Here is a 22,903-nt window from a genome sequence, read left to right on the forward strand (position 1 = left end):
TGAATACGTGGCACTGCAGTCGGCGCAGTAATAGTTACTGCAACGTTACTGCAATTAATCGTTACTGCAACGAACCTTTGGTAAGTTTTTTGGACTGTCCGTCCGTGGTAACCAAATTCCGTCATGGGTTCAATCCTCGTATGAACCGGCCCCTTAGCAATGACGGACTGTTCCGTTGCGTGGTACATTGAAAGTAGCAAAATCCGTTTCAGGCCAGCTAACCGCGAAGGCTGTAAAGTCAAGAATAAGAATCAATGTTTACATATTCCTCATTTTTTGTTCGAATAAAAAAAAATTATACATTTTATTTTTCGTTACCGTATTAATACACGATGCGCAATCTCAGATTGCGCATATATTCGTTTTATCAAAACATAAGTAATTTCGCGTAACCAACCCTGAGCTATAAACGTCATTTCCATACATTTTCAGATTGCGCCAAGATTGCGCATAAATTTTCAAGATTATATGTCCGAGATATATAATTTTTTTTTGACAGATAAATATATCAATCCGACCCGTTTTACAGATAAATATATGCGCAATCTGAGATTGCGCATCGTCTATTGCTACGGTTACGTAATACATGTTAAACTCCCCCTCTCCCTCTCTCCCATGTAACAACTGGCAACGTTTGACGACACCCCCTCCCCTCCTATAAGTGTTACGTAATTGATGGATGACGCCTCATCCCTATGTGGGTGATGGGTTTTGTTAATTTCCAGCTTTGATTCTAATATTCAATGATTCTCTTTACAATGAACGAATGAACGAGTAAAGTTAAGAACGAGAGCCCTATGTGCTACGCCTCTTATCGGAATGAAACAAAACAGTAATAGCAATCGCACGAGAATTTACTGCTCTCATCTCTCTCTTGCTATGCGCTATGTGCTCACCCGAAACACTGCGATACGGGTTGGCAGTCAACGCGTTAATAGAGTATCGCGGGAACGATCTGTACATTAACAATGGCTGACTGTACTGTAGTCAAGCGCAAACGGGGCGGTGTCTGCGAGCGAGACCACTATATGTGAGCGCACCACTATGTACACACATCCACAATTGGAACCATCCTCATCTTTATCTCTCTCTCATTCGCTCTCTCTCCTCTCGCTCTCGCTCTCTCTCTCTCTCTCTTTCTCTCTCGCTCTCTCTCATATGCACATACACAATACACCTTCTTGTTGGTGCCTTCTCTTTACGTTCCTCTTCCTTTAGCAGCGGTAATCGCTCCTCAGTTTGGAAACGATTTGGATTTGGTCAGTTTGGAAACGAATGCCACAGAATCAAATAATTTTGATTTTTACGTACTTCTTCTTCTTCACAAAGCACAACAACCATTGTCGGTCACGACCTGCCTTTACCACTGCTGGGATTATCTTTCAGTGACTTATTGATTACTCATAGCCAGTCCTACGTATGGAGGGCATGGTCCATTCTGAATTTGACCTCATGCCGGGCATGTTATAAGGTCATTTGTTTTTTTAATGGAATCGAACAATGATTAAAGAGCGTTGTTATATAGTTATATATGATTAAAAGTTAGTCCACTGTTGTAACTTGAACAATCATGAAGCTGCCAGGATTTAATCATTGTTATTCACCGTTTTCAATAAAAATATAGGTTATTAAATTCCTTTCAAAAACAGATAGTTTTGCAAGCTACTTTCCATCAGTTAACCAGATATTTTCACCATGGCGGACGAAGACATGCGTGTAGGCATGTTTAGTTCTATATTAAATTTTTAAGGTTTTTCATGATTCTCAGGTTTGGCCGGGTGCATCGACCTCCTACCGGGTTTTCCCTCCGTCTTCATTTTCATTGCCTTGGAGCTTCTTGTCGCTCAGGATCGTCGGCCAATCGAAACCGGACTTTCTTATTTGATCGTGCAAGCATCCGAACGAAGCTGCTGTGTAATGTGATCTTCACTGTTTGGTCGGCATCGGTGGCGCATACAGTCACGTATTGTGAAGTGGTGGAGACTAGTGTTGGGTAAAGTAGCACAATTCAGTGTGCTGTGCGCACACGCACTTTGCCCTAAGTGTGCTGTGCGCACAGTGCGCACTTCGAACCAAGGATAATGTATTTAGAAAGTTGATTTTTATCGCTTTTGCTGGGCGACATTGTGGGAGATATCTGTCACTCTCTGCATATAAATTTCATTACCCCGCACCAGCCCTCCCCGATTTTTATACCGGAGCTCCCGCGAACAGTTATGTCAAGTCGAGAAATGTCATTTTGATCAGAACAACTTCACCTTGTCATTTTATAACACCTTGCTTCGAACCAGTGCGGAAGTGCTAGCACTTTCGCACAGAGCGTTCTCTCAGCACAGTGCGTTCTCTCAGTAAGTCTGCATGCAGTGTGTTCAGAGAGCGTACTGTGTGAATAGTGCGCACTTTGCGAAAAGTGTGCTCAGAGAGCGCACTGTGCAAAGTGTGCGCATTGTGCGAAAAGTGCTAGCACTGTGCTAGCACTTCCGAATTGTGCTGGCACTGTGCTAGCACTTCCGCACTGTGCTAGCACAATGCGCACTTCAAGCACTGTGCTGTGCTGTGCGCACAGTGCGCACAGTAGCACTTTACTCAACACTAGTGGAGACATCGAGGCCCTATCTCGAAGCTCTTAAAATCAAAAGACGAAAAAAGGGTTCCGATGAACTAGCACTGGTCTTGGCGATCCGTTCAAATCTGACGTCCAAAATTATTTCACTTTTAATTATATCTTCATTTTGTGCCAACTAATTAATTTGGCCAGGTTACAAGGCTACGCTACTAAATTTAAAAGATCCCCTTTACTGTAAAGAGTACCCAAGTGCCACAAATCCACTAAACGACCACTAAACAGCTTCTAAACGACTCAAGTTCTCTACCTAAACGGAATATAGAAAGATATAGAAAGACGGCAAACGACTCATGCATTCTAAAAATAGCAAAAAAGCTGGCGGCGCTATCTGTTGGTGGGATACCCCAACCAGTTGAGAGCTTCATCGCTTGGAGGAGAGCTTTCTCATTTCCTCTGTACTGTTGTATGGTTTCGCATTGAAGTTATGCATCGCTAGAACTAGAACGGCGATACGATTGTTTAAATACTAAACTCCAACGGAAACCACCAGTACTGAAGCAAGTGAGATTTGAGTAATGCTCGTTGGTGTTGATACTCACGTATCTGACCACACGACTATTCATATAGAGTTTTGCTCAGAAAGTTAGAAGGCTTATAGGTCATGATAAGAAGAAACTTGTCGAAACACATTGTAAGAAAAGGATAGCAATATAATGATGAGTTGTAATACGCCATCTATTGATCAAACCAATGAAGCTGTGGAGCTTTCATTTTTTTTCTATGGATATTCAATTTTCCAGTCGTTTAAGCTTAATCTGTGGCGCTTGGGTATAGAGTACACGAAAAAATAATAGTCTCTATACTCAAATAAAAGTAAGTACTTATGACGATCCCTTAAGGAACCTAAAACCAAAATCCAACCCATATTGGTCCTGAAACTATTATATCAACTTTTCTGATTCAAGAACTGCACATGACCCAATAGCGGTCCTGCACCTGGTTACTGAAACTATGCCTGTGCAGAAACCGACACTGAACAAAAATCGTTTCTGGAAATAATACTGGTCATACAGGTTCAGGAACTGATCATGCACCTATACTGGTCCTGGAACCCATCATGAACCTATACCGGTCCTGGAGCCGATCATGAACCCATAATGATCATGGAACCGGTCATGAACCCATACGGACCCTGCAACCGATCATGAACCCATACCGGCCCTGGTACCAATAATGAACCCATACCGGCCCTGGAACCGATAATGATCCCATACTGGTCCTGGAATCAATAATGAACCTATACGAGCCCTGCAGCCGATCATAAACCCGTACGGGCCCTACAACCGATCATGAACCCATACCGGCCGTGGAACCGACCATGAACCCATACCAGCCCTGCAACCGATCATGAACCCATACCGGTACTGGAGCTTAGCATTAACCTATACGGACCTTGCAACCGATCATGAACCATTACCGATCCTGGAACCTATTATGAACCTTTACTGGTCCTGGAACTGATCATGAACTCATACTGGCCCTGGAACCAATCATGAATTCATACGGACTCTGCAACCGATCATGAACCCATACGGGCCCTGCAACCGATTATGAATTCAGACCGACTCTGGAACCGATCATGAACCCATACCGGCTCTGGAACCAGACATGTACCCATACGAGTCCTGGAACCTATCATGAACCTTTACGGGCCCTAGAAACGGTCATGAACCCATACAGGCCCTGCAACCGATCATGAACGCATACGGGTCCTGGAACCCATACTGGTCCTGGAACCGATCACGAACGCATACGGCTCCTGGAAACGATCATGAACCCATACGGGCTCTGGAACTAATCATCAAGCCATACGTGCCCTGGAACCTATCTTGAACCCATACTGGTCTTGGAACCAACCATGAACCCATACCGGTCCTGGAACCAATCATGAACCCCTTATACTCCCCTTATACCCCTTATACGTACTCGCACGCGTAATTTTGATTTTCACTAGCGCATCTGGCGGCGGCTGGTGGAAGCTTTTTTTGGTCGTCGGGGGAAGGGTCGTGCCGGATCTCAAATTTAAGTAGTTTTTTAACCGTTTTTCGATGTGAAAACGGCTGGAATACTTGCACAACATATTTATCTATCAATTAAAAAGCTTTTTCAGTCCAGTTGAAGTAAAAAACAAGGAAAAATAACGTATTTTCTGGAGCAGTCCCAAATTGTTTGGCAAAATGCTTCGGTCAGCCGCCGCCAGATGCGCTAGTGAAAATCAAAATTACACCAGAGAGTACGATCAATGTAGCCCGGCCTTAAGGTTTGAAAGCTCACTGGAATCGATTTCGATAGCCGAATTCCAATAGGTAATAGCACGAATAAGAAGGCGAAAGAAAATGAAAGCAATTAAAAAACAAAAGAAATTGATGGTAGAGTAAAGCAATAAAGACAAAACAAGATTGTTGGCAGTGGATGACGAGACGTCCGACGTGTCTGTAATGTAAAATGACTCTACGAGTATTTTTTGCGTTGGAGCTGAAATCGTAACCTTTACAGCAATAAATTCTTGAGCTTATAGTTCGAGCTGATCGTTTATTTACATAAGCTTCAGGCGATGTTCAATTGACTCATGGCACTTTGACTCCGAACGACTCCGACTCCGGACGACTCCGAACGACTCCGGATGACTCCGACTCCGGGCGACTCCGGGCGACTCCGGGCGACTCCGTACTGCTCCGGACGATTCCGAACGACTCCGGATATAGACGCGCGGACCTACCTTCCGGAGTCGATTCCGAATTTATCGGAGTCGGATCAGAGTTGACTCCGGATTTTTGCCAACTTTACCCATCACTATTGTAGACCAGTTCATATCACTCTGTTGTGAGCAGATCAACGAGAAAGAGAAGGAAGGGAGAGATATAAAGAGAGAGATGGAAATAGCAAGTGTGTGTGAGTCAGAGAGAGAGAGAAAGATAGAAAGAAAGAGATATAGAGAGAAAGATAGAGAGCGAAATAAGCTTAAAAAAGTCTTGCGAAGCATTGACAACATCATAATTAAAAAAGTGGGTGAAATCAGTTTGGCTGGTAAAATTCAGCTGTGTCTGTCGCTGGTAACATTTCATCCTGAAGTCCTGCGATTTCCTGCGATCCTGCGATTTGATTTCATGCTAATTAGACCCAGCTAACTGGACTCGGGAATTTGTACAACAGAGAAAAGCGTCCTCAGGCGTGGGCGATGTACATCATCTGCACTCATGCTAAACATCCTTCAATAGGTGCGCTCAGGAGATAAAAATAAATGACAAGCATTGGGCCTCATCGCGAACGAAAGTCGATAACAGAGTGGATAATTTAGCCGATCGGTTAGCAAAATTCCAATGTTATCCAATTGCGTTTTCTCAATCAGAATCTTCGCTAACCGATCGGTTTGGCAGTGGAGTGGAATGGTGTGTGCCGCCATAGCAACGTGGTTAAAAAGTCGAGCAGTGGGATATGCAGTTGAAAACTTCATATAAAAAAAACCATTTCAGTCGGATAGCCATATCTACTGCTCCACCCCAGTTGATATAACAGTGGAAAACTAAATAATATTAAAAACCATGTTTAACAGCTCGCAAAAAAGGATGTTTTATCGCTGTTTGAGTTATTTAAGATGTTTTATCACTCAATTTAGCTAAAATATTATTTTTTAGAAAATATAAATTTACCTGTTTTTTTAAATAAATAATCAAAACACATAAATTTAGGTTTATAACAGGTATTTAGTATTTATAGTTCAAGCTAAGAAATAAGAAACCAAAAAAAATCCGTTTCTGCTAATCCTTCTCTTTTATCCAACCTTATGTTATGGCCTTATGGCATGTTAGAATCGGTTCTGACACGTAATTGGAACGAGATTGGGAAGACCAGTATTATCACTAGGTACAAGAAATTACAAGCAACTCATATCCGTTGGAGCGGCGAGTTCCGGTCGGAATCGTTTGCGTTGTTTTGCGCCTATCGAAGGTGTTGTGCCTACTTGTACCTTCCGGACCATCCCCAAAAACTCAGGGTCGCTTATGGAAGGGTACAGCCCGGGAGTGTTCGGATTGACACACACATCGCTATGTTCCACGCCTCGTGACAAACGTGTCACCCAATGATTTTTTTTGTTCATCCATTTAAACGAATATGTACACTTGAATCGCTTCTCTTCTGAATCACATACATTACAATTTTAACGTAGTTATTTTATTTTTATCAAATCTGACGCAATCACCATCGTACGTGTGGAAGCACACTCATTGTCGTATCAAGCTCGCCAGTCTTCAGTGGACGGTCCTTGTTCAAGGCATGGAAACGATCGTCCCAGGTGTTGTGCAGGGAGAGGGGGTGGGGGGAGATTTCATCTCTTGGCTTTGAATCAAATACACTTTAATTTTTTTCTTGGTGGAGAGGGGGGTATTGGTCGGAATCCCTCATATATGGGCCCCTGTAGTCTTTGAGTCTCTTCCTCCATGGAGCCTCTATCGTTCATGGAGGTCCACGATGATACTACTGTACACATATATGCTGGACTTGATATCCACGGAGCTTCCTGCGGCCAATCAGTCCGCTTACGGTTAAATCCGCAATTGCGGAGAGGGCGTAGTAGGTTTAAATTTAAGTGGCCAGATGACTTGGAGGCGTCAGTCATTAAGGCCAGGATAATGGACTGGCGAGGGCGAGAGACCGTGAGCGGTTTCGGACACTCCTTATTGCACGGAATAAGTGTACCGCGTTGTTTCAATATATTTTTGCACGAGGGCGTAAAATACGGACGTTCACGGATCCAACGTTCGCGGTGGCTGGAGTTGATGGACACACATGGTATATGGCACAGGACAAGCGTCAGTGAAGGTGGCAAGCTCAGAAAGGATTCAAACCTCGTCCTCCAGTTCATACGATTTTGTTTCAACTAGACTTGTTCAGCCTACAACCCGTTTTACACTTTACCCGGATTGTTTGAATAGGCCTACAGTCAGTACTGTCTATGGCCTGGTGTGGATTCTTCACTAGATGGTCCGTAAATAAGCAAAATTTACTATTTTATTCATTCCGCAAAACAACACCTCTAAATGTAAACAAAAGTGTGATTGACAGATAGGCAAAATCAATGGCTACTCGAATCGGAAAGAGTTATCCACCGGTGGAGAAATTATCCACCGATGGAGAAAATTATCCACCGGTGGATTCGAGCAAATTAACCGATCGGAAAAATTTTATCGACTTTCGTTCGCGATGAGGCCCATTGTTTGACGGCGGATCTTTCCACTTCCATCGCCACAAAAGATTCGCGTACCATTTTTCGTATCCATGACACGATCGTTCTGTGGATTTGAAAATGGAAATTTTATTTGTACACATTTACTCTTGTTTTTAACGTATGGAAATCAATTAATACCTTTCAATGAATGTTTTTCCATGCGCCAGCACTCTAAAAATAAGATGAAATACCAAAATACACAGCTTTCTTTGCCCTTGTCAAAAGATTACAAGCAAAGATTCGTGCCATCCAGCCTACAGCGGATGGTAAAAAATGCACGATTTTTCGTTGCCACGGGAAACGGTTATTTTTCGAGCAGAAACCGTATCGTCTGCGGATGCCCAATCGATGTCCGTGAAGCAAAGAGTGACGTATCAAACCATGGCGTTTGTTCGTCAACTATATAACGGGATGTTACTCATTCCAGGAATTTTCTAGCCTTAAAACTCGTGCCATCTCGGCAAAGGGAAGGACATATCATTCCTTTCAGCACAACTACTTCAAAACTGTAACTGGGGCCCTTTCCGTTTGAAGCTCGTAGGCTGAAATTTCAGCCTGTGAGCTTTTTGCATTGTATTTCGAGCAGCTATCTAAGTGAGTATAATATACAGGTGGGCTTATCCCAAGGTGTGTGAACTTAGAAGACTGATTTTTATCGCTTCTGCTTCTTAATGAAGATTTTAAGAGTGTTTTGAGTATTCGTCAAGCCTCCAGAAAGCTCGTTGGAGCAAAAGTCTTCACTCGTTCTGTCAAAAAGTGATATTCAAAATTTTATCATAAAAAAATGCTATGAGACCTTCTGAACTACATACACTTTGATTCTAGATTCGATCACCTGATTTCTTTAATGCACCTTGGGATAAATGTAAACAAAACCGTGATTTCCAGCAGGTACTCGAATCTAATTCTAGCTTTGTGGCTAGAATAATCTAGACTGAAAATTGTAGGCTAGTTTTTTGTGTGGTTTTGTATGGAGTGTTTACATGATTTCAGCCTCCAACTGCCAAACTCCATACAAAAAACTAACTAGAATCGTGAAGGCCCCCACTATCTAAATTATTTTACTGTACTACTTTACTGTACTGGATAAGTGGACATTACACTTGTCCTATGAAAATAGATAAGAAATAGGGTAGCCCCGTCCACAACATTTTTTCACCGACTCTTTTAACTCGAACTTTTTTATTAATTTTTGACCGTGTTTTTTTCTTTCAAGTAGTTGTAACATCAATTTAAAGCCAGCTCGTACCGCACGGATATAAATAGTCGTCATGGGTTGCCGCAATCGCAAAGCATCTGTAATGCATGGAGTGTATCGCCCTCAGGACGTAGCCAGCAGTGACGCCCAATTCAATCCGGCAGAACAAATGATCTCGGGCCCCAATTCCGGGATGTTCTTGATGGAAGGGGAAGAGATTCTAAATGTTCAGAAAAATCAGCCTAATGACGGCACGCAAACATAGTCCCGTATTCAATCCAATCCAATCTGGTATGGCAAATCTATACAGACTCCAATTCTGTCAGGTCCCCGCAAGACGATATAAAGCTGTAGAACGTTCAGGAAAACTCGTACGTAGGTACTCAAACCTATCAGCATTCCTTTAGAAGTGGAGCTTTCCTATCACAAAAACATTCTGTTTGATTGCTAACGCTTCTGCTTCAATCCGTGCAGGTTTACCGATAAAGAACCAGAACGACTTCAAACTCGGAGATGACCAATGTTTCTACCCGGTGGTAGCATTCGTGCCTGTTCTACATGTTCGCAACGCCACTGTTCGGGCACTCTGGCTATTTGGGCGATAGCGTCCACCATCATCTCCGACCTGTCCGTCGGTGTGATGAGATCGAGGATGCTGATCGTTTTGCACTTCGCCCTCTCCCGGTCGAATCACTCACAGGTTTGGTCAATGAAGACACACCACCTTCTATTGAAAGGATATTTGCACGATTTACTTTCTTTTTAGTTTCTCCAAGGACAGCCCTGTGAACAACGACCGTGATTTTGGTTGCTATGGATGCTCGCGGTGGTGTTGGTCATGGCGGTGCGGGACAGCGCGGCCAGAGCGAGGACATAGACCACCTTATACATGGTAGACACGAAGGCGATCAAGAACAACTGTACGTTCACCTGGTCGACTCTGGCTTGGTGGAGTCCACTGTTGTACTTTCAAGTTATTAACCGAACGAAGAACAAGACACCCGTTACTAGTAAGTACTCGTTCTAATTGTAGAGTTCTTCCGGGAGAAAACTAAGCCGTTACTGCGATTTTCAAAGAGGTCGTTGTTATTCACATTCACCAATTACTGCCGTTCTTATCGGCGTCTTCTGGTTTTAATGAAAGTAGGTATAATACAGTAGGCGACAGAGAGCCTCGGATTGCAGATAAATGAGACAAAGACCGTACTGATGATGGCAACATCAGCGACTCTATCAATACATCAACAGAATCTACATAGGCGTGACGTACAGATAGATCAACGCATTTTTGAAGTCGTCCCATAATTCACCTATCTTGGTTTAAAGGTCAGCAACGACAATAGCATGGTAACTGAGTTGCGCGCAAGGATTCTGGCTGCCAACCGGTCATTCTACAGCCTGAAAAATCAGTTCACCACAAAGAACCTGTCGCGATGGACGAAGCTGGGACTATATAGTACTTATATAGTACCGGTACTCACATACGCCTCTGAGACATGGACACTGTCCAAATCTGACGAAACCCTCTTAGCCGCGTTCGAGAGGAAGATGCTCAGAAATATACTTGGCCTCGTATGTGTGGAAGGACAATGGAGGACCCGTTATAATGACGAGCTATACGAGATGTACGGCGATCTCATTGCCGTCCCTCCATATCGCCAGGGGCGGATGAACCCCTACGCAAACTAAACGGCCGCGTGGAGTCCCGAAAAAAGGGACCTTTCTTTCTGTTGTAGACACTGAGATACACGCGTTTTACTTTATAACATAAGGACACATAATCAAACATATATTCTAACGTAAGGTTACAGTTACGTAAAACAATCTTCCCGCCGTTCCCTATCACGCGCGCCCTCGAATCTTGCCGGTTACCGAGTGGCGGCATGTTCGCCAGTCAACCCCATTGACCGTACAACCGATGAACCCGGATGGATCACACGCACACATCGACCGATGAACGTTCCCAAGTGACATTTGCTCGAAATTGTTTTCCAATATCTGCTCGATTAGTACTCGATACGCTTGAAATTTTGGATTAGTATGTGATCAAGTGTGTTGAAAGCGCCAAAATTTGGTGCGTTCGTAAATTAGATGTTCCTCTATCGATGGACGATGCCGTCGAGGTCATTTTTCATTCATAGCTATGGTTTTTTGATGAAAAACAAATTTTGTGTGACGTTATCTTCTTCTTCTATATATATAAAAATCTCGTGTCACGGTGTTTGTTGCGAGCAAACTCCGAAACGGCTGGATCATTTTCAACGAAACTTTGCACACACTTTATGGTGGTATGAGAATAGGTTTTAAGACTTAAAATCGTTCAGATGTTACACTAAACTTAATTGTATAATGATTTTCTAACTCCCATACAAAGAGCAGGATTGTTGTTGTGTTGTATACAGCACTTTGACACTTGGTGTAACGTGCCTGGCGGTTTACACTCCATGATCGGATCCTGAGGGGATACGGGCACGATATAACTATCCCAAGTAAAAAAGCAATAATGGAATATATTAGTTTTTTTTTCGGAATAACTCAGTTTGTCGGGCCAGCTAGTTTTATATAAAAAAGATATTATTTAAGTTTAAAATGGGAACATGGCCAACTAAAACGATAGGAAACATCATTTCCGAGCGAATGTAGAAGAAAGTAACGAAAAAGCCGCATCACAGTTGATTTTAAAGGACTTGCCTTGCAGAATCACTCAACCCTAGTACGTTCAGGGAATTACGCTTCCGCAGCTGGTTCAAATGACGACGATGAACCCGATGATCGTCCATCTCAACCTCGAAAACTAAGCTGCCCAGTACTTTTGTTACTCGCGCCAAGACCCATTTCCACGAGTACCGTGTGAATATTTTGGCATAAACGATTTCACTGCGCTGAAAATGTGTATCCAAATTCACCGCTTCCGAAACCATCAAAGCTTTCCGTCCTTGGTTTTGCATCTTTTGCTTTAATAACAGCGGAGGGATCGTTAACTGCTCCTGTGGTTTTTCTGTTGCTGACCAGAAATGCTTCAATACACGAATGGACTCCGAGGCCTTCGCAACGTCTCTAAAATTGAGCAGAAATTCGTTAATACCATTTAATGCCTGGAAACTTACATCTTTTCCCTGCTCAACGCTCGCGGTGTCCCAGACACACGGCAAACAAATGATAATAAATCCTCGATGCGCGATTTCATCAGCTGCAAGCACTTATACCGCTTTCTTACAAGAGTTTCCGCTCTCCCAAATAGAACGGTCAGCTTCCTCACCGTTTCGTCGCCAATGGTATGTCGCAAGGAACACTCGGCAGAATGAAACTGGCGTAGCGCGCGTGCTCCGCGCTGCTTAGCTAGCGTACCAGCAAGCGCACTTTCGCTGCATCATCTAGACGGAGGGCATCCTGGGCGAACAGATCCACATACCGAGCATACCATGTAGCAACAGTAACATCGGACTCCGCTTCGTATCGGAACTCGGTGATACTGCTCGACAACACGTCCATGATCAGCTCGGGATTGTTAGAGAGCGGTACTTGTTCCGACGCAAAGCGTTGCGATTTTGCCAAAATGTATGGGATTTGAAAGACGCATGCGTTAACGACGCAGGGTCAAAGTAGAAAAATTTCTATTTCGACGCACGTCGTGATGCGTCTGATTTTATAAACAAAACAAAATGAATGTAGAGAATGTAATTTCATAGTTGCTGCAAAACAGGTGTGTGTGGGTCAGTACCAATATGCAATAAAAAAGCGTAAACATGCTTTGAACTGTTTTGGACACAACTGGAATGGATTTCACAGTTGTTATTTGACAATATAATTACTTCTGAATCTATAAATAATAGTCATTATTGCTGTTGGTTTATGTTTTTCTTTGTAAAATGTGTAGACACATCCATGCATAACGCTCGGTTGTACTGCATTCTGTGGTTGTCGCAGCATTTGTGACAAGATTTGCTGCTGCTGCTGTATCTGTTGTTGCGGTTGCTACATCTGTTGCTGCTGTTGCTGCATCAGCTGTTGCGTCATCTGCAACATTTGCATCATCATTGCCGAATCTTTATTTGGCGTTGGCACTGCGGATGATGATAGCTGCGAATTTTAGTTTAGAATTCCACATATAACTTCTCGAAGACTTTAGGCTTACATTCGTGTGACCGCTTAGGGCCTTTGTAATTAATTGGACAATATTTTTATCGTAGTTCACTGTGTTTATTTCTACCTCGTGAATTGCTGCCTTGCTCGTTGGCTTCCCGTGTGTTCTCTCTGACAGTTCTTCTTCCGGAACGCTTCTTTTCTCCCAAGGTTCCCACAGTTTAAGGTGAGCATATACCCTGCCCCATGAACCGTCACATTCTTGTTCACATTGTACACAAAAGGTGTTAGCGGCTAGAAGAAAATCGTGCAAAATTATTTTTGATCCAGGATGAACTTTATTTGACTTTGTACTTTTTCTCAAAAATTGCAGTCCTTTAAAATTTGGTCGTTGCACAAAAACAAATTGGTCGCACTATTCCCGCTGTCGAATGCTACTGACCATGACCAGCATATTCCCTGTTTCTCGATGGCGCAAGTCTCGGGCTTTCGGGTGTTGTGTCAACAGCCCTGTTCGTGGATATCTTCAAAAGATGCTACCCTCTGCAGGTGGGGCTTTTAATTACTTGTGCTGTCTGCTCACACCACGTTCTATCTAGCTTGGTTCTCGCTGTCACCCGGTGACAGCCTATTATTTATTTACTTTTCATTGTTTTCGTGCTAATATCCCCCGCCACGTGGATTCGGATTCACTTCGGATTGCATCGAAAACTTTCCTATATACTTTCTTAATTCAACTACTGCTTTCAACTTCTACTGGCAACTTAGCTAACTTCTGTACTGGCCGTTTCACGCGCTTGCTCTGCGCTGTACGCACAATCGCATGCCTTACTCTGCCGTCACTACCGGTGAGCACTTATTTTACTTCAGCGCGTGCCCAGTCTTTCCGGTGTCCTTCTGCGATGAAGACGAAGTCCCCGACACGCAATGATGGATTTTCCTCTCGCCATTTCGTCCGACGGCTGAGATTTGGACAATATTCCATCACCCAGCGTACCCACATGCTGTCTTTAACGCGTCAGTAAGATCCGGATACCATCGATTGTGCTGCTTCAGACCAGACGAATGGCCTAGGAGAAAGTGCTTCTGAATCAGATACTTGCGGGTGATACACGAGTGGTCGCGTATTTATCAGAAATTCGACTTCGGCTAGAGTTGTTAGGAGAGTTTCATCGTTTACTCTGCGTCCGTCATCCAGTGCACTCATGCCTTCCTTGACACTGCGCACTATGCGCTCCCAAACGCCGCCCTTGTGTGGTACGGACGGTGGGTTAAAGTTTCACCTGGTGTTAGCGTTGGTGAAAGTGTACGCGCAGCTATGGTGAGTGTTTGCTAACTGTATTTTTAGCTCGTTGCTGGCGCCTCTTCATCCCTGTGGGTGGCCCTCTCCTGCCAATAAACCGTGTTATAGCCATAATGCACGCCGTGGTGATGAGGCTATGTACAGCACGGGTCACGAGGCAGGTGAAGACGGCAACATACCTATTTTGTTTGCGCTAACGATGTCTAACGGTCCCAAGTAGTCGATGCCTGAGTTACTGAACGCTCGGACGTATACGGTAAGTTTTGCAGCCGGAAGCGGCGCCATGCGTGGATTCTTAGACTGACTCTTCTTTATTTTGTAGCACTGGCAATTTCTCGCGGACCTATCAACAGCTGCTCGCAGATGAGGAATGTGGGACCTTTGTCTGATCTCGTTTATCACCGTCTCGCGATTCGCATGACCATATCTCGAGTGGTAATCGTGGATCAATAAGGTTATTATTAAATGCTGATTTGGGAGAATTATGGAAAATTGCGTGTCGTACGGTGCGAAATTCGCCTTGGCGGTCCTACCATCCACTTTCCTGAATACCTTATTCATCTAATATAGGTGTTGCTGCTTATAATGGACTTGAGCGATCCACTTCGCCTTTTTTGTTTACGTCCCTCATCTTCTTGTCGAAGGCGAAGGTCTCTTTGAGCCATGCGCCAAAGTGTTTACTCGGTCTTTAGGTATTCCTCCGTGCTTATTGGCTGTTTATCAGACTGCAGATGTCCTTTTAAGCAGCATGCCTGTGACTCAGTCGCATTTTCGGAGATGATAGGAAAACCTTTGGCCTTTCGTTGGCAATTAGTACTGATTTGGTGCACAAAGCAGTTACTCGCAAAATTCTTTTCCACCTGTAGAAACGGGTAACATCAATTTCCGGTTCATCGCATGACACGTTGTGATGTGTCAGATGGTATTCCCGTCGCTCCTCACGGGTAATTACTGCAGCGCTCTGTGCTGCCTAGTCTTCTTTGGGTAGGTAGAGAAACCTCGGCCCATTAAGCCATCTACCTTGGGTTTCGTTGGTGGTGTAACGGCAGCGCTTGGTAAGACAGTCGGCTGGGTTTTCTTTCGTAGGTACATGCCTCCAGTTCTCTGGCTCTTCTTTTGACTCAACAACCGTTGTCGGTCAAGGTTTGCTTGTACCACTTGTGGGCTTGGCTTTTCAGTGACTTATGAATTACCCTTCATAGCAGTCCTACGTATGGCGGCACGATCCATTTGGGGCTTGAACGCATGACGGGCATGTAGTTCTCTGGCTCAGTCAACGATATTGTTTCGCTCACGCGACAAGCTACGAACTGCTTAAATTCGCGTGTTGGACACCGAATCCAGCTCAGCACCACTTCAGAGTCGATATGGAGAAACTTTTCCGATACCTGGATATCGTGGCTTTCGCGAACAGTTCGTGCCAGCCTTGCTCCCAACAGTTCCGCCTCCAGTTCTAGTCAAGGTCGACTGGTGCTTCAAAGGTGCTACCTTACTGCGCACCATCACTAGGGAGTGTATTTTCCGTGTCAAATCTGAGGTAGGCTGCACATTCGTATGCCTGTTCACTCGCATTCGAGAAAACATGTAGCTAGGAAAGTTTGTGTTGTCACGATAGAGCACGTCGATGTGACATGGCCCGGTCAACAATTATTCTCCAGGATGCTCGATCCCTGGCTGCAGCCTCCCATCCATGCAGACACCCGATCTCCGTCAGGTCTCGCTTCACCTGGTCCAGCCAGATCCAGACCTCCACGTTCTGACGGGTTTCATGCTGTAGCATGCGGGCGCGCGCTGCATTCTTCTCAGATAGTGCTCGTCTGCATTCTTCGTCAAACCATTGCTTTTTCTCCCTACGTGGTAAGCGGCCGATATTGTGTTCGGCTGCAGTGTTGATGGTTTGTTCCACCATACGTCAGTGGTCTGCGAGGGGCATCGCGGCAATGTTGTTGTCGGCCGGTAGCGCTTCCCCGAGCGCTGTCACGTACCCCTCCTCCACATCAGCACACTTCAGCCGGTCCAGTTTGAGCCTTGGGGTGAGCTGACTCTGTTGATTGTTAACCACGGAGAGTTTCTGGCGCAGCTTTACTATGACCAGTAATTGGTCCGAGTCGACGCTTGCGCCTTTACACGTTTTAGCGTCGATAATATACGAGAAGTGCCTTCAGTCAATCAGAACGTGGTCGATTTGGAACTTTGAATCACCCCTCGGGTGTCTAGCAAGCTAGCGGGTGAGCTAGCAAGCCAAACGGGTCGAAAAGGCTCATGATAATGTGCAACACCATGCGTTTGGTTAGTCGTTTTTCTCCTATGGCAAAGGGTTTTAGCTCGTCGTGCCGCTTCATGAAGAATCTGAAGTTGTCGGTTACAGGGTCCCAGATCCACCCGAGTACGCGGGGATGTTTTTCCTCCTGCCCGAAGTCAATGACGCGCTGTTTCTCGCGCGGTCCCTCTGACAATTTTTCTAGCACAGCATCCTCGTTGCTAAGCCAATTGCAGATTTTAAACCCTGCTTCCGAGTGGATGAGCTTTACGTGCATTGACCTTTCCTGTGCCTCACTGAACGCATCGCAGCTGTCAAATTAGTCATCTATGAAGGTATTTTTCTTGTTGGCTGCTGTAGCTTCAGGATATTGTTCCGCATGTTCGTCAGCGTTTCGGTACATATTGTACTGTGCTGAGCACGGCACGGTACAATTTTATTTGCTTTTGTAATCTGTTCCAAAAATTGCAGCCTTTTAAAATTTGCTCGCTCCAGCATATTCCCTGTTTTGCGATGGCACAAGTTTCGGGCTTTCGGGTGTTGGGTCAACAGCCTTGTTCGTGGATATTTTCGTGGATACCCTCTACAGGTGGGGATTTAAATTACCTGCGCTTTCTGCTCACACCACGTTCTATCTAGCTCGGTTCTCGCTGTCACTCGGTGACAACCTATTATTTATTTACTTTTCGTTGTTTTCGTGCTAACAATTGTAATGCCAAGGTGCCAAATACTCGTGTTAATCCGTCACAGCATGTGGCAAGCCATTGCTATACTTTTTCTACCTTTTAAGTGGAAAATCGTTTGGGATAAGCCCACCGATACATTATACCAACTTTGGTTTTAACACGTTCAGCCCGGTGGCAGTCCCCAGGGCCTACCGTTTTGACCAAAAACGGACTAGAGCCGTCGGTCGACTCGTGCCGTGAACACAATGTTGCGCTATAACGCCCGGTCTTGTGCTGCAGATCTCCAACTCGAGACACCAATGCTCCACAAGTCTGCCTAGACCTGGTCAAGCCACCTTTTCGATGACCTCCCTGGTTAGATAGGTCGCAGCTAACAGGCCTCCTCGCTAGATTCCCCAGCCATCTCGATCCCCCGATTGGAATCCTGGTGAAAATCGAGATACTATTTAGTAATTCGTACAGCTTATTTATAGGCGGCATTTAGTATGGTAACTCCTCAGTAGTGCTCGCAGTCCATCTTGTCCCTTTTTTGAAGGCTAGTACAACGACACCGGTCATCCAGTCCTGGGGCAGTTCTTCCATCTCCCAAACTTTCCCTATCGACAAATGAAGCACTCGAGTTAGGCTCTCCCTTCCGAGTTAGAAGAGCTCGCCAGAAAGCTGATCATCACTCGCAGTTCGGTTACTGCTAAGCTTCCGCATCACATGCACGACTTCGTACAGAGATGAAACTGGGTAATCATCATCGTGCTCAGGTGCGCCAAGTGGTTCTACCGCGCTCTTATTCATGGTGTTCCCATTTAGGAACTCCTCGAAGTCCTGCCTCCACCTTTCAACCGCCTCGCTAGATCTAGTGAGCAATCCACCACCCCTATCCGGGCACATGTCTATGGCAGGCTCTCTAGACCTGCGTTTCCAGTTAACAAGCTCATTTTTATGCGTGTTGTATAGTTAAAAAGCTTCTAAAAGTCGATTAAACGTTCATCTCTTCTAGTTAGTTGACATGAATCCAATATTTTGTTGTTCCATTTGAAGCCCGCTGGTTCATTCGACTGCCGTTCGAACACCTTGATCAGGTCGTTAGTTCAAAAAGCAACAATCACAGTTTTGATAAAAATAGTCAATAACAATTGTTGTGTCCGCACAAATGGATCATGAGACGTGAAACGTAAACGTCGTACGGCACAAACAGAATATATATTTAACAACTATCTTTGGTATGTGTTCAACCGTTTACAACAATACAGGGTTTACCAGCATAATAAACAACTGTCCACGTATTAATAACAATAGTCGTTTTGAATAGACACCGCTGTCTACCACTTGCTCACACGTCAGATGGTGTAAGCTACTCTGTCCAATTTAATAACACAATTTTCGGCTTCTACAGCTGTTTATTATGCTGGTAAACCCTGTAAATAATACCACACAATAACACGCAATGCGGGGAGACGACGGCTGGTCCTTCTCGCGCCGCGATCCTCACTGAGGACGTCACAGGATGACAGCCCTGTTGTCAACAGTGAGCCCTCAGGATGAAAAACATAACTTCCCCATATTTTCATACTCACCCAAGCGTTTCGCACAAGTTTGGAACGATCGCAATGATGGCTGACCTGAACGGGGTACCGTTTGCCGTACCAGCCTGCTGTGTAAAAGGGTATACACGATACCTACGCAAGCAAACGAAGTCAGCAGCAGTCTTTTTTGCTCCACTTTTTTGTATTTGTTGTGACAACAGCGCTTGTTATGGTTCTGGGGAACACCACAAATGTGTAGAAAGGGAACTGTTGTAGAGTTCTACTGCTCGACAGAAGAAAACTCCATCGCAATTGAATGGCGGGAGATGGAAAGAGGATTATCGCCGTTAAGAAATACCTACGGAATTTTCTTTGAGTACGTTTTAGCAACAGTACAAATTAATCTTACACAGATTATCGATTCCACTCACTACTAATCAAATTATAACTTGTTTCTCTTCGTTTGTTTTTCAGAATCCTGCGCGCGTCCATGTGACCGTGTTGTGAATATTGTTCATCGACGTTCCCATCCTTCCTGCCGAGCCAATTCACGTATCGCAACTCAACCGCAGTGGGTTTCCAAAATCTTTACTCGCACTTACTAGGTGTTTGTTGTTATTATCTGCTTGTTTTGGTAAGTTTGAGGCTCTTATTAGCACCAGCTCTAAATGGATCGTGTGATGTTTAATGATTATTTTTTGTCAACTTTTCCAGCGATATGGCAGCAGAAAGGGTTCGCTTCTTCCTTTCAACGAAACACAATCAACCGATGCGTACCAGCCAAGCACAGAATCGAATCATTCTTCGATTCTCTTCCATGATTCGATTGTGTTCCGTGATGCACTATCACAACCATGGTCGAAAGCGAATATATCGTGTACGCTTGCAACTTTTTCGTGTTGCTCGTTTTCGCCGGAATCTTTAACTTGACTGCCGATGCTGTCCATGCCGGTAAGGATGAGCGGCACTATCCCGTTGTACGAAGGAATTGGAAAGCCCTTAAAGTGTGGATACTCTTTGGTCAATTCATAGAGCAGTAACATCTGCCCTGGCAGCACTCAGCTTTTCCAGGATGTGCATCTTATGTAGGTCTTACAGTGTGGCACTTTTGTACGTACCAGATACCCGCATCGATAGTTTCATCGAGAGGACGTCTCTATGGGTTGTATCGTCGGTCCATCTCAACCGTAGTGCCTTCAATACCTAATTCCGCATCAGCTCTAGCACAACAAATGTATAACTCCCGATAAGCCGTTGGTTTAGAAAAGTGAAGGTTTTGCTCGTGATGTTTTTGTCGTAAACTGCGAAAGGAATACAACGGAAAAGTGAACAAATGTTTATCATAAATCGTGTGTCTTAACCAAGGCAAGTGCTACATAGATATGTGCTTACATGTGCGTGGCATTCCTCTACCGTGAATTCAAGAAACCTAGCACAATTTGCGACATGATTCGTGATAAAGCTGCCCGATGTACGCTCGCATGATGGTTTGCTGGTGTTTAGTGGACCGGCAGCGGTCGTGGTGGTTCAATATGTGGGAGCTGTGGTTAATCTTTGCTCACGAGGAGCTTGCGGTATAACATGGTATCTTGAAACATTGCCAGATGAAACAACAATATGCCATTCTATAATCAAGCTCTCAATTCTCAATTCTCAGCAAATGTAAGTAATGTTGCCGACCTGGTATTGTAAACACACAAAGGTATTTAGGGGCGCCACAAATGTGGTCCCTAATTTTTTAAGAAGATACGCAACACGCTTTGCGAACTACGTTTTGGTAGAGTTCGATTTATTCGTTTTTCTTTTAAGCCGCGGAACGGAGGGTTCGGGAGGGACGCGAAAACTACTGTTGTTCGTTCGAGAGTTGCCGGAGAAGAGAGTGTGTGTAGCAAGCCACCGGATAATCGACGCGGTGAAGCTTGCTGTCACTGGTTGTCTCGCTCTATTTCGCCCGTCGAACACCAGAATATGGTGTATGCACCAGATAGAACTCTGATCGCTACAGGTACTTCGAACAGCTTCCTCAGTGTTAGTTTCATTTCAGCTCAGCAGTCGCCCTTACGTGGGTGTGTGTGTACATTGACACTCACACAAATCTCAGCAAAGTGATATTTCACAAACACAAAGACAAATGATGAAATTCACATCGCAGTGCGGCAAACGTCAGAAGTTTCATTGTCATCACTCGCTTCATTGTCCATTTGATGTTAAGCAGTGAGAGCGTACAGACGTATTGTTGGCAGCATTTACGCGAATTACCCGTACGTGCGTGTTTTCCAAGCAGTAGCGGATTTTGATTATCAGTACTCCTTAGCGGTAAATAGCGGTAAATTTTATAGGTTAAATGTTCACTTTTCGATTTTTTCGCATCAAACATCAGAAAGGTTGCAAAAAAACAAGTTAAAGAATAGCTTGGTAAGTCTTTATTAAACTACGTGCATGTTTGGCAAAATGGCGTCGGTAAAGCCGGTGGAAGCGAGTGCTGCTGCAAATGTGGCGCCAAGAAACACGTGTTTTTTGGTGTGACGCAACAGAGCCGTCGGTCTGTGAGCACACACATTCTAAAAACTATGTGAGCCGGCCAACGTGTGTGTGTGTGTGTGTGTGTGTGTGTGTGTGTGTGTGTGTGTGTGTGTGGCGTTCGGTGAGGGGGGGGGGGGTTTGGTGCACCTTGTCGCTAATACTATGTCAATACGGCATACTATAGAATGGCGATCTACGGGACCCTCGAATCGGCGGGGCCCTAGGCGATCGCCTAGTCCGCCTAATGTTAGATCCGCCACTGCTCTCCCTGCTTATACATGCCCCTCGCCAGAAAGTCGTACACTTTTTCACTCTCTTTGCTAGTAGAGACTTGAGAAAAAAGTTGATTTTTTTTTTCAACATTTCGTCACCTCCGTGGCGCCGTGTGAGATTCGTGCACAGATACACTAAACACTTTCACAATACGCACAACACTTTTTACGCACGCCCAAGTCGTTGATCCTCTTTCCATGAGGCCTGCAGCTTCAGCAGTATCGATGCCATTTCACAGTCGCATGCCATTTGCTATGTCTTTCCACGTTTTAGCAGTTTTCAACATCAACTCGACCAGGTTTCCTCCGTTGATTGCTGTTCCGCACCTTATATCATTAGTACCGTGCTTAGCATCATGTTCGGCTAAGATGGCGTAACTTCCTTACTTACTTATCCGGCACTACAACGCTTTGCGGTCTTGTCCTGCCTCTGGAGTGCACAAGAACCCGCTCACGGTCTCGTGCCTTCGTCTACCAGTCCGTTACCCCGGCCTTAATGGCGGACGCCTCCACGCCATCTTGCCACCTCAATTTGGGCCTACCAGAGAGAGAGAGAGAGAGATTTTGTTGGTAGAATGTTTTTTTCGGGTTAGAATAAAATCGACTCGGATCATTTCCTGGTCATGGTAATGCTGCGCTAGAAACTCTCCGTGGCAGAAACTCAACCGACTCCCTTTTCTACCCCATGACTCAATCTGGACCGGTTGAAGTATGCTGGCGGAGGGGTACGCGACAGCGCTCGGGGAAGCGCTTCCGGCCGACAACAACATCGCCACGATACCCCTCGCAGACCACTGACGTATGTTTGAAAGAGCCATCAGCACTGCAGCCGAACACAATATATCGGCCGCTTACCACTCAGAGAGAAAAAGGAATGGTTCGACGAAGAGTGTGGACAAGCATGCTACGGCATGAAACTCGTCAGAACGTGGAGATCTACAGACGACTGAGGAAACAGCAAACCCTGATGGTAAACGGAGACGAGCGGAAGGTGATCGAAAGGTGGAAGTGCTACTTCGAAGGACACCTGAATGGAGCAGAGGCAGGAAAGACAGGGGCAAGTGGCAGAACAAGGCGCCATCAAGCACCTTAAGAGCAATAAGTCTGCTGGCAACGATGGACTGGCGGCCGAGCTCTTCAAGATGAGGCCGGAGAGGCTTACCGTCGAAATGCATCAGCTGATCTGCAGGAAGTGTGTATTTGCT

General features: G+C 44.9%; 1 protein-coding gene and 1 long non-coding RNA gene across 14 annotated transcripts in view; one reads left to right on the forward strand and one right to left on the reverse strand.

The window, feature by feature from the left end:
* Positions 1-22,903, forward strand: part of LOC5666916 (protein spinster) — a 97,025-nt gene that overhangs the window by 13,649 nt on the left and 60,473 nt on the right. For 2 of the 13 annotated variants that reach the window (XR_009764735.1, XR_009764737.1), the window contains exons 6-10: positions 9,073-9,426; positions 9,526-9,751; positions 9,818-10,061; positions 19,378-19,537; positions 19,618-20,565. The gene's annotated coding sequence lies outside the window, so the exon portion shown is untranslated. The other 11 variants (XM_061643621.1, XM_061643631.1, XM_061643622.1 and 8 more) reach the window with 10 other exon arrangements.
* LOC133391262 (uncharacterized) lies at positions 11,608-19,081 on the reverse strand. Its single transcript, XR_009764738.1, has 3 exons — positions 18,955-19,081; positions 13,187-17,807; positions 11,608-13,115 (listed from the first exon to the last, which is right to left on the reverse strand). It is a non-coding gene; the product is annotated as an uncharacterized LOC133391262 (long non-coding RNA).

This window comes from Anopheles gambiae, chromosome 2 (assembly GCF_943734735.2).
Source record: "Anopheles gambiae chromosome 2, idAnoGambNW_F1_1, whole genome shotgun sequence".
NCBI classification, from domain to species: Eukaryota; Metazoa; Arthropoda; class Insecta; order Diptera; family Culicidae; genus Anopheles; species Anopheles gambiae.